At 50.1% G+C, this 8,167-nt stretch overlaps 1 non-coding gene and 1 pseudogene across 1 annotated transcript in view; both read right to left on the reverse strand.

Moving 5' to 3' along the window:
* The window catches only part of LOC142825286 (5.8S ribosomal RNA), a 153-nt gene extending 112 nt beyond the window's left edge, over positions 1–41 (reverse strand). Inside the window, exon 1 of the ribosomal RNA XR_012899729.2 lies at positions 1–41. This exon is cut by the window's left edge and continues 112 nt beyond it. This is a non-coding gene — a ribosomal RNA (5.8S ribosomal RNA).
* A 1,277-nt stretch (positions 42–1,318) lies between these two features.
* LOC149520718 (18S ribosomal RNA) lies at positions 1,319–2,011 on the reverse strand (annotated as a pseudogene; the record flags this gene model as incomplete).
* Positions 2,012–8,167: the final 6,156 nt, after the last annotated feature.

Below are 8,167 nucleotides of genomic sequence, written 5' to 3' on the forward strand. Positions count from 1 at the left end.
CTTCATCGACGCACGAGCCGAGTGATCCACCACTAAGAGTTGTTGCGAGGTTTTCGGGGGTTCTCTTCCCCCCCCTCCGTGTTACGCCCTTTCGCCCCCGCCCCTTCTCCGCGCACCGCACCCGTGGCGGTGGCGGCGGGGGGGGGAGAACCTTGTCTGCACCGGTCAGGTGCCGGCCTGCTGTCCCCGAGGGGGAAACGCAGACGGCGGCGGGTCTCGCCGCGAGAGGAGGGCCCTCCGCAGGTCCCTTCTTTCTCTCGCGGCCTAGGGCGCCCAACCGCCCGTCCTCACCCCCCGGGACGTCCTGCACGGCCCGCGCGGCCCTCCACGGCGCCCGCCCTTCGTCACTTTTCGGTCACCGGTAAAAAAAAGGTTAGCGTGCCAGCGCTTTTCTCGGGGAAAAGACCACGCTCGCACACAAAACGCCAGGTGCTTGGCTCGGAAGGGGCCGGCCGGCCGAGCCCGCACGCCGCACACCGGCCCGGCCCGTCCCTTTCGCCCTTCCTCCCCGCCCCCTCACGCCAGAGCGCGGGAGGGTTAAGGGGCTGTAAGGGTTGTGGGCAGACGGCGGGTCGGGAGGGCAGACGGGGAAAACGGCCTTTCGGCCCCCACCACAGAGAGGGTGGCAGGGTAGCCCCTCTCCGTCCCGGGCTTCCCACGGAGCGGAGCGTGGTACGGTGGGCAGCGCCGGGGAGACGGGGCGGGGACGGGCATCCTCAGATGCCCTGGCCGCCCCCCCTACCCCGGCGCCAGGCCCTCCGCTGCGCCCGTCCCGCAGGCTGCCTCGGGCCGCGCAAGTCTTTGAACCTCCGCCTTCCCCAGGCCCCACAGCCCGCAGAGAGCGTTAGGTACCTGGTCCCTGGGTTGAGGGAAACGTGTCCAAACCCTCTGGGGCCTCCCTCCCTCCCCCGCCGCACGCGACAGGCGGGCAGACGGCGCGCGGAGAGGAGCCTGGCACCCGCCAGCCGGCTCCGCGCGCCTCGGAGGGGGCGTCCGTCCCAGAAGGCGTGCCGTGGTGCCACCGCCGCCGCCGCGACCTCTCCCGGGCATCCGGGGATTCCCTCCGTACCCGGCGTGCCCCGGGAGGCAGACGCGACTGGGCCGCCCCGCCGGCAACCTTCTCCCCAGTCGCCATCCCAGCCACACGGCTGCAGTGAGCGCTCACGCCCGCGGCGCTTCGCCAGGCCAACACTCGGGTCCCAGAGTTGGCCGCCCCTCCCCCGCCCCGCCGAGGCATCCGTCATCACCCTCGGGGGGGTGGGGTGGCTGCGCCGCTGTCGGGGGCCCGAGCCGGCCGTGCGCAACCCCGTTAATGATCCTTCCGCAGGTTCACCTACAGAAACCTTGTTATGACTTTTACTTCCTCTAGATAGTCAAGTTCGACCGTCTTCTCGGCGCTCCACCAGGGCCGCGACCGACCCTGGCAGGGCTGATCCGAGGACCTCACTAAACCATCCAATCGGTAGTAGCGACGGGCGGTGTGTACAAAGGGCAGGGACTTAATCAATGCGAGCTTATGACCCGCACTTACTGGGAATTCCTCGTTCATGGGGAATAATTGCAATCCCCGATCCCCATCACGAATGGGGTTCAACGGGTTACCCGCACCTGTCGGCGTAGGGTAGACACACGCTGAGCCAGTCAGTGTAGCGCGCGTGCAGTCCCGGACATCTAAGGGCATCACAGACCTGTTATTGCTCAATCTCGGGTGGCTGAACGCCACTTGTCCCTCTAAGAAGTTGGACGCCGACCGCTCGGGGGTCGCGTAACTAGTTAGCATGCCAGAGTCTCGTTCGTTATCGGAATTAACCAGACAAATCGCTCCACCAACTAAGAACGGCCATGCACCACCACCCACAGAATCGAGAAAGAGCTATCAATCTGTCAATCCTTTCCGTGTCCGGGCCGGGTGAGGTTTCCCGTGTTGAGTCAAATTAAGCCGCAGGCTCCACTCCTGGTGGTGCCCTTCCGTCAATTCCTTTAAGTTTCAGCTTTGCAACCATACTCCCCCCGGAACCCAAAGACTTTGGTTTCCCGTAGGCTGCCCGGCGGGTCATGGGAATAACGCCGCCGGATCGCGAGTCGGCATCGTTTATGGTCGGAACTATGACGATATCTGATCGTTTTCGAACCTCCGACTTTCGTTCTTGATTAATGAAAACATTCTTGGCAAATGCTTTCGCTTTGGTCCGTCTTGCGCCGGTCCAAGAATTCCTAGTCCGAACTACCTTTACTCCTCATTCCACGAGGAGGGTAGTGTAGACATACCCTAGGTCAGTGGTCACCAACCAATAGCTCAGGATCTGCTGGTAGATCTTGGAGCCTCTGACAGGTGATGCTACCTGCTTTGGCCAAGATGTTATCAAGTGCTGGCACTTCAGGAGTCCCTCTCCCCACTTCTGCACATCTCTGGCACTTTGCCTTAGAGCTGCACCCCCGGTGCAGGGCAGGGAAGGGAGAGGAGGCAGTGCTGATGTCAGGGTGCCCCCTTTCCCACTCTGTAGTCTGTTGCCACAGAACTGGGGGAGGGGTACAACAGGACTTGAGATAGAGTTTGCTGGCTGCTTTTGAGAGTGGTGCAGGGCCAGGGCAGGGATGAGCCTCCCTTAGCCCCACTGCACCACCACCCAGGAGCTACCTGAGATAAACAGTGTCCAGCTTGAGACAGCTCCAAACTCCTGCCCCAGTCATTAAGCCCCTCCTGCACCCTAAGTCTGTCCTAGCCCTTAGCCTCCTGGACCCAAACTCTCTCCCAGAGCCTACACCAAGAACCCCCACTTGCACCCAACTCCCTGCCCTCACCCAGCTCAGAGCCCCTCTCACACTCCAAATCCCTTAGCCAAAGACCAGAGCCTGCACCCCGACCCTCTGACTCAGACTGATGAAAGTGAAGGAGGATTGGGGAGGGAGGGAAGGAGGGAGGATGGAGTAAGCAGGGGCAGGGCCTTGGAGAAGGGGCACAAAGGAGGTGGGGGTTTGAGGTAGATCCTGGATTGCACTTAAATTCAAAAAGTGATCTTGTGCTTAAAAAGGCTGGAGACCACTGCTCTAAGGCCACCCACCCTTACCCATCCCTAGAGCTTAGGTGTAACCTTACACTTTGAGGGATCTTTTACCAGTAAAAGATCCTTAAACAGTAATATCCCAGTTAATCTCTATTTATTAACAATCACCAAAACCAGATGCACATACCAGGCATACAGTGCTCACCACTCCCAGTGGGACAGAACAACTCATCTTTAGGGCCAGTCAGGATCAGGTCCATCTAGGCAGCTCTGGTTTCTGTTCAGTGTCATTGGCACAGGGTTGAAGTGGTGGCAGCTCTGATCTTGGTACAGTGTCCTGGAGTTGGTTCCCAAAGAATTTCCTTTTGGGCCCCAGTTTATATTGGGATACCTGAGTCCTGCTTAGGTCTACCCTAACCAATTATTTTAGTATAATTTTACTAACCAATCACAACCTATAGTAACAGAATTACTTTACCAATTATACTCCACCATCTTAGTTGATTTACACCTAGCAAAATTAATTATACAGCAGACAGAAACAGTCACAAAGCAAACAGAGATCACAGAGACAAACAATAGGAAAGTGAGGACCATTGTCATGAAATGAGGATTCCACAACTTCAACTATTGATAAGCAGTTTCTTGCCAGTCAAAATGCTGTTAAACTAAGTTTTCTCTACCCATCTTGAAATCTATTTCTTTATCTGGTGACAGTGGGTGCCATTAGGACAGGGTCTCCTTAACAGTCAAGTATGACACTATTGTAATGTAATTTAGATGGAATGTATGTGACTCCAAGCTTTGCCGCGCTAATGGTTGCTACTCTTCAGTCTGGCTGCAGAGGAAGGCTTTAGGCCTTCAGTTATGGCTACAGACCTTCCAATATGGCTACAGAAAAACCATATTATTCCATTCCTCTCCTTAATGAAGCTTTTACTAAAGCTCTCATTACTATTTCAGGAGTCCAATACTCAGAGTGGCTGAGCTTGGTCTTGCCTCTTGGGTATTATTAACTAAGGCCTTATTTGACTTTCCATGTCATCTTCCTGCATCTTTCAATCTGTTCTGTTCATCCAGCAAGCCACTGCAATTGTACTCGCTAATTTAGCCAGTTGGATTCTAATGATCACCACAATGGGGTGAATCGTTATATTTAGCATACCTGTTGCAGAAGGTGATCGGCCTAATAGCGTTTCCCCCCAGGAGTGAAGTCCTGCATCTACAATAGTTTTTAGTAAATGCGTGATTTCTGCATTATCATGTTGCACTTCAACACATATTTGTTCCCCTGTCTGTGCAATATACTGTAAATGTGAATGTAACTTAGGATGGATTAACAATTTTCTTATCATAGTCATATTCATCCCGAAGGTTACAGGGTTACATTGTGATACAATTGTGGTTTAAACTTCAGGTAGTTTACAGTCCAAATAGGTACATACTATCCAAAATAACAACTTCTTGTAATGTTGCAAAAACATCTATTAGCTAAATGAGTCATAAAATACAGTTCCTTATCATCTACTACTACAATTGGACAGTGACTTCTCACACAAACACATCCCCTTCCTGCATATACAACAGCAGACTCATTCAGCAAATATATCAAACATACATCTTTGGGTTCCTTTGTCTTTTTATTTAGAAACATTCATCCCATTCTTGTAAATTTTGATTCCCACACACATATCCCAACACTGAAACATGTCAGTGTTTTCCATTGTTGTTGTTTTTTTACATGCCTAGGAATGATGATCAGTGGAATACATAATCAAATGTTTTGTTAGCTGGATTTCCATAGGCACCAATGGATAGATATCAATAGTTAGGTTGGGTGTACAGTTATTACATATGCTTGTAGAACCATTTAATTTTTACTTAGGGTAAAATTTACCAATTTCCACCATACCATTAATTGTCTTTCCCTTTCTGTAACATTTTCCCACTACAGTTTTCTTATTTCCAAAGGCAAATTTCCTTGCATACCTTTCCAGATTATTTGAATGATCAATTGCTGACTTATTTCCTGAGCCTGTCTACAGGCTAATGCTAGGGAAACATTTTCTTGTACTGATCCCATAGTTCCTGCTAGCAGTAACAAATTCTTTTCTCCCTGCTGTTGCCATACTGGCAACATTGTAGAAAATAATTGTTGTCCCATTCCTAATTTTGATAAGGATGCACTGACAGGCAGGCTTTCCCAACTCTTGTATTTCAGCTGTAACAGAACTTTGTTTACCATTACTTCTATGTTAGTGGCAACTAGTACTCTAAATCTTAATCCAATTTTACCCTAAACAGTTTTTAATACACTTGAGGCCCCTCCCCCCCTTTTTTTTTCTTAGCTATCCACCCCTCCTGGCTACCAAGCAAATATAATATCCTTCAGTAGTTCACATTAAAATAGTGTTAGGGTAGCTCTATTTTTACAGGGACTTTACTGTACTGCCCCTTACAGTAATTAGGGAAGGTGTTAATGGCCCCTAACTTTTAATTGTATAAAACATCCAGGTGCATTCGGCTGGACTTGCAAGCTGGAGGTTGATTAGGACATTTTAATTAACGCAGATTATTTTTATAAACCAATGTTTTTACATACCCTTTTTTAGACATAATATACAACAATGCTAGCAATAAGACAAACACCATAGAACAAACACAAACATAAAACACAATCATTGTTGTAACAGTAGATCCGTGGTATTTTAGGTTGTTCTTCAGCTGGTACCAGCGTTTTCTGATTTTCTGAAAGACAAAAAACATTTTTCTACTCCTTTGGGAGTGGCAGATTATTGCTTAAAATACTCCTTTCTTTCTTTTACAAATATCTTGCTGATTCCTTTGTTTTACCTGCAATTACCCCCATACTTACCTATGTTTTTGTTCTGTAGGCAGGCAGGGTTTCCATTTATTTCAGTGGGGCCCTAAATATTTTGAGGCTTTAGACTTCAGACCCCTCAACACCATTCTAAACGAAACCACCTCAGTTCTTTCCATTCCCTCTGCTTTGTTACATTTTTACTCAGAGAACTGTGGGTAGGTCAAGGCTAGGGAGAGCTCTGCAGGAAAGGAGAGGTCTGCTGGGGAGGGGGACAGGGAGGACTAGGAGAAGTGATGGAGGGAGCCTTAGTGACAAAGTTTTCTCTGCAATGAGGGGGTCGTTCTTCCCCTCACCCCGCCACCCCATCTACCTTAGCATGCTTCCTACATGACCTGAGTGGTAGGAAGGTCACCAGAAGAGCCCCTACTTCCCTGACCCATCCAGGCTGAGGCTGTAAGCTCTAATGTGGAAGTTCTAGCTTCAGAAGGTGACACTCCTGTTTTCCCTGGGCCATTCACAGCACCACTCCCTGCAAGCTGGGAGAGGACCAACCCCTTTCCAGGACTAGACGTTGAGGATGGATGAACAGATTCCCTCCCTTCAGACTGTCCTGAGCCCTCAACTATAAAGAGGAAGATAGTCAGACACCTAATATCCAGGGTGGCTGGTTCTCTGTCTGCTACTATGAGGCCTGCTGGGAAGCAGGAAAACAGATACGCAGGCGAAGATAATTGAAATCCCTCCTAAAGAGCTGCCAAACAGAGCACTCTGACAATGGAAGGCCAGAACTTGGATAGGGATGAGCACCTGCCCTTCCCATTAGTTTCACTGGGCATTACAAGTGCTGTGCATCTTTCAGGATTAGGTCCCATTAATCCTGGCTACCCAGCATAGCACCTCCTACTTGGAAAGGGCTCTTACGTCTGCCTCTGCAGCCCAGCCTCCTTGGATGTAAAATGAGTCAGTTGCAGCTCGGAAGAATATTGACCCCACTTCAGACTTCCAGGACAACTTAACAACTGCTGCCTTAGATCGCCACATTGCAAAGCAGACAGCAGCACTAGAATTGACATCCATTTGTCTTATTTACAAGTGTCCTGGGAGCTCTAATGGCCCTGTGTATAGGGCTGTAGTTTGACGCACAGGGAAGTGCTACTGAATGAAATACCAGCCCCACTTCCTGTAGCCCTGGGCTGGGCAAGTTCTGAGCTGCCTGAATCATGATTAGGTGACAGGATACAGCACAAAGTGCAATGGCTCTGGGTTTTATCTGCAGTGGCATTTCCAGGAATAACCTGAACAAATGTCTGGTTGTTCTGTGTCTCTTACTACAAAAGGGGGCTGCATTGCAACATCAGACAAGCAAGATCTTCCTGAAATCGAAGCAGTTGGCATTCTCCTGCTCTCACTTCACTGTCTGCCTGGCTCTCTGTTCCCAAAGTAAACAGCTGCAGAGGCGAACACAGGCATTGTTGAACTTTTTTGGCAAGTTAAATCATAACCTCTGAGCTGCATGACACGTACACACCTTTTCCCCCGTGGCAAGTCATGAAAGCATTCCGCTTCCTTCGACAGCCTCCTCCTTAACTCACTGCTGCTTTCCTTGAGTTCTGCATGTGCATGCTCCTGAGGCCAGAATCTGAGAATGGTGCACTGGGGCACTGATTAATCAGTGGGATATAGCAGACCGGAGAGGCTCCGTTTGACCCAAGTAGCACTCCCAACATTTCTTCATGTAAGGCACTCTCAAAAACCATAATGCAGGACAATGTAGTACTTTAAAGACTAACAAGATGGTTTATTAGATGATGAGCTTTCGTGGGCCAGACCCACTTCCTTTGATCTGAGGAAGTGGGTCTGGCCCACGAAAGCTCATCATCTAATAAACCATCTTGTTAGTCTTTAAAGTGCTACATTGTCCTGCATTTTGCTTCAACTACCCCAGACTAACACGGCTACATTTCTATCACTATTCAAAACCCATAGTATTTCAGTGGATCAGGTCACAGCCTGTGCTCCCTATAGGCTGTGCGCTTCTGTGGCTGCTCTGGAAATATTCAGATGCTGCTCAGCTGATTAGCAGAGCGCCCACAGCTAGGTCTATGAATACTGCACATTTGCACATGACTTGGTGCACATAAAAAAGTTATTCTGCCCATGGGGATTGAAAAAATCCTCACATGGATGGAAAAGATTAGAGGGAACGGTGGTCATGGTAGCAGTCGCTTCTTTGTTCCCAAGCTTACTTCTACCTCTGGGGCTCACGCTAGGCCTTGGTTGCCAAGGTAACTGGCTCCATGGCCTAGGAGAGGAGGGATTGCCCCGCACCATGCAACAG

This window comes from Pelodiscus sinensis, chromosome Z (genome assembly GCF_052426305.1).
Source record: "Pelodiscus sinensis isolate ZL-2025 chromosome Z, ASM5242630v1, whole genome shotgun sequence".
NCBI classification, from domain to species: domain Eukaryota; kingdom Metazoa; phylum Chordata; order Testudines; family Trionychidae; genus Pelodiscus; species Pelodiscus sinensis.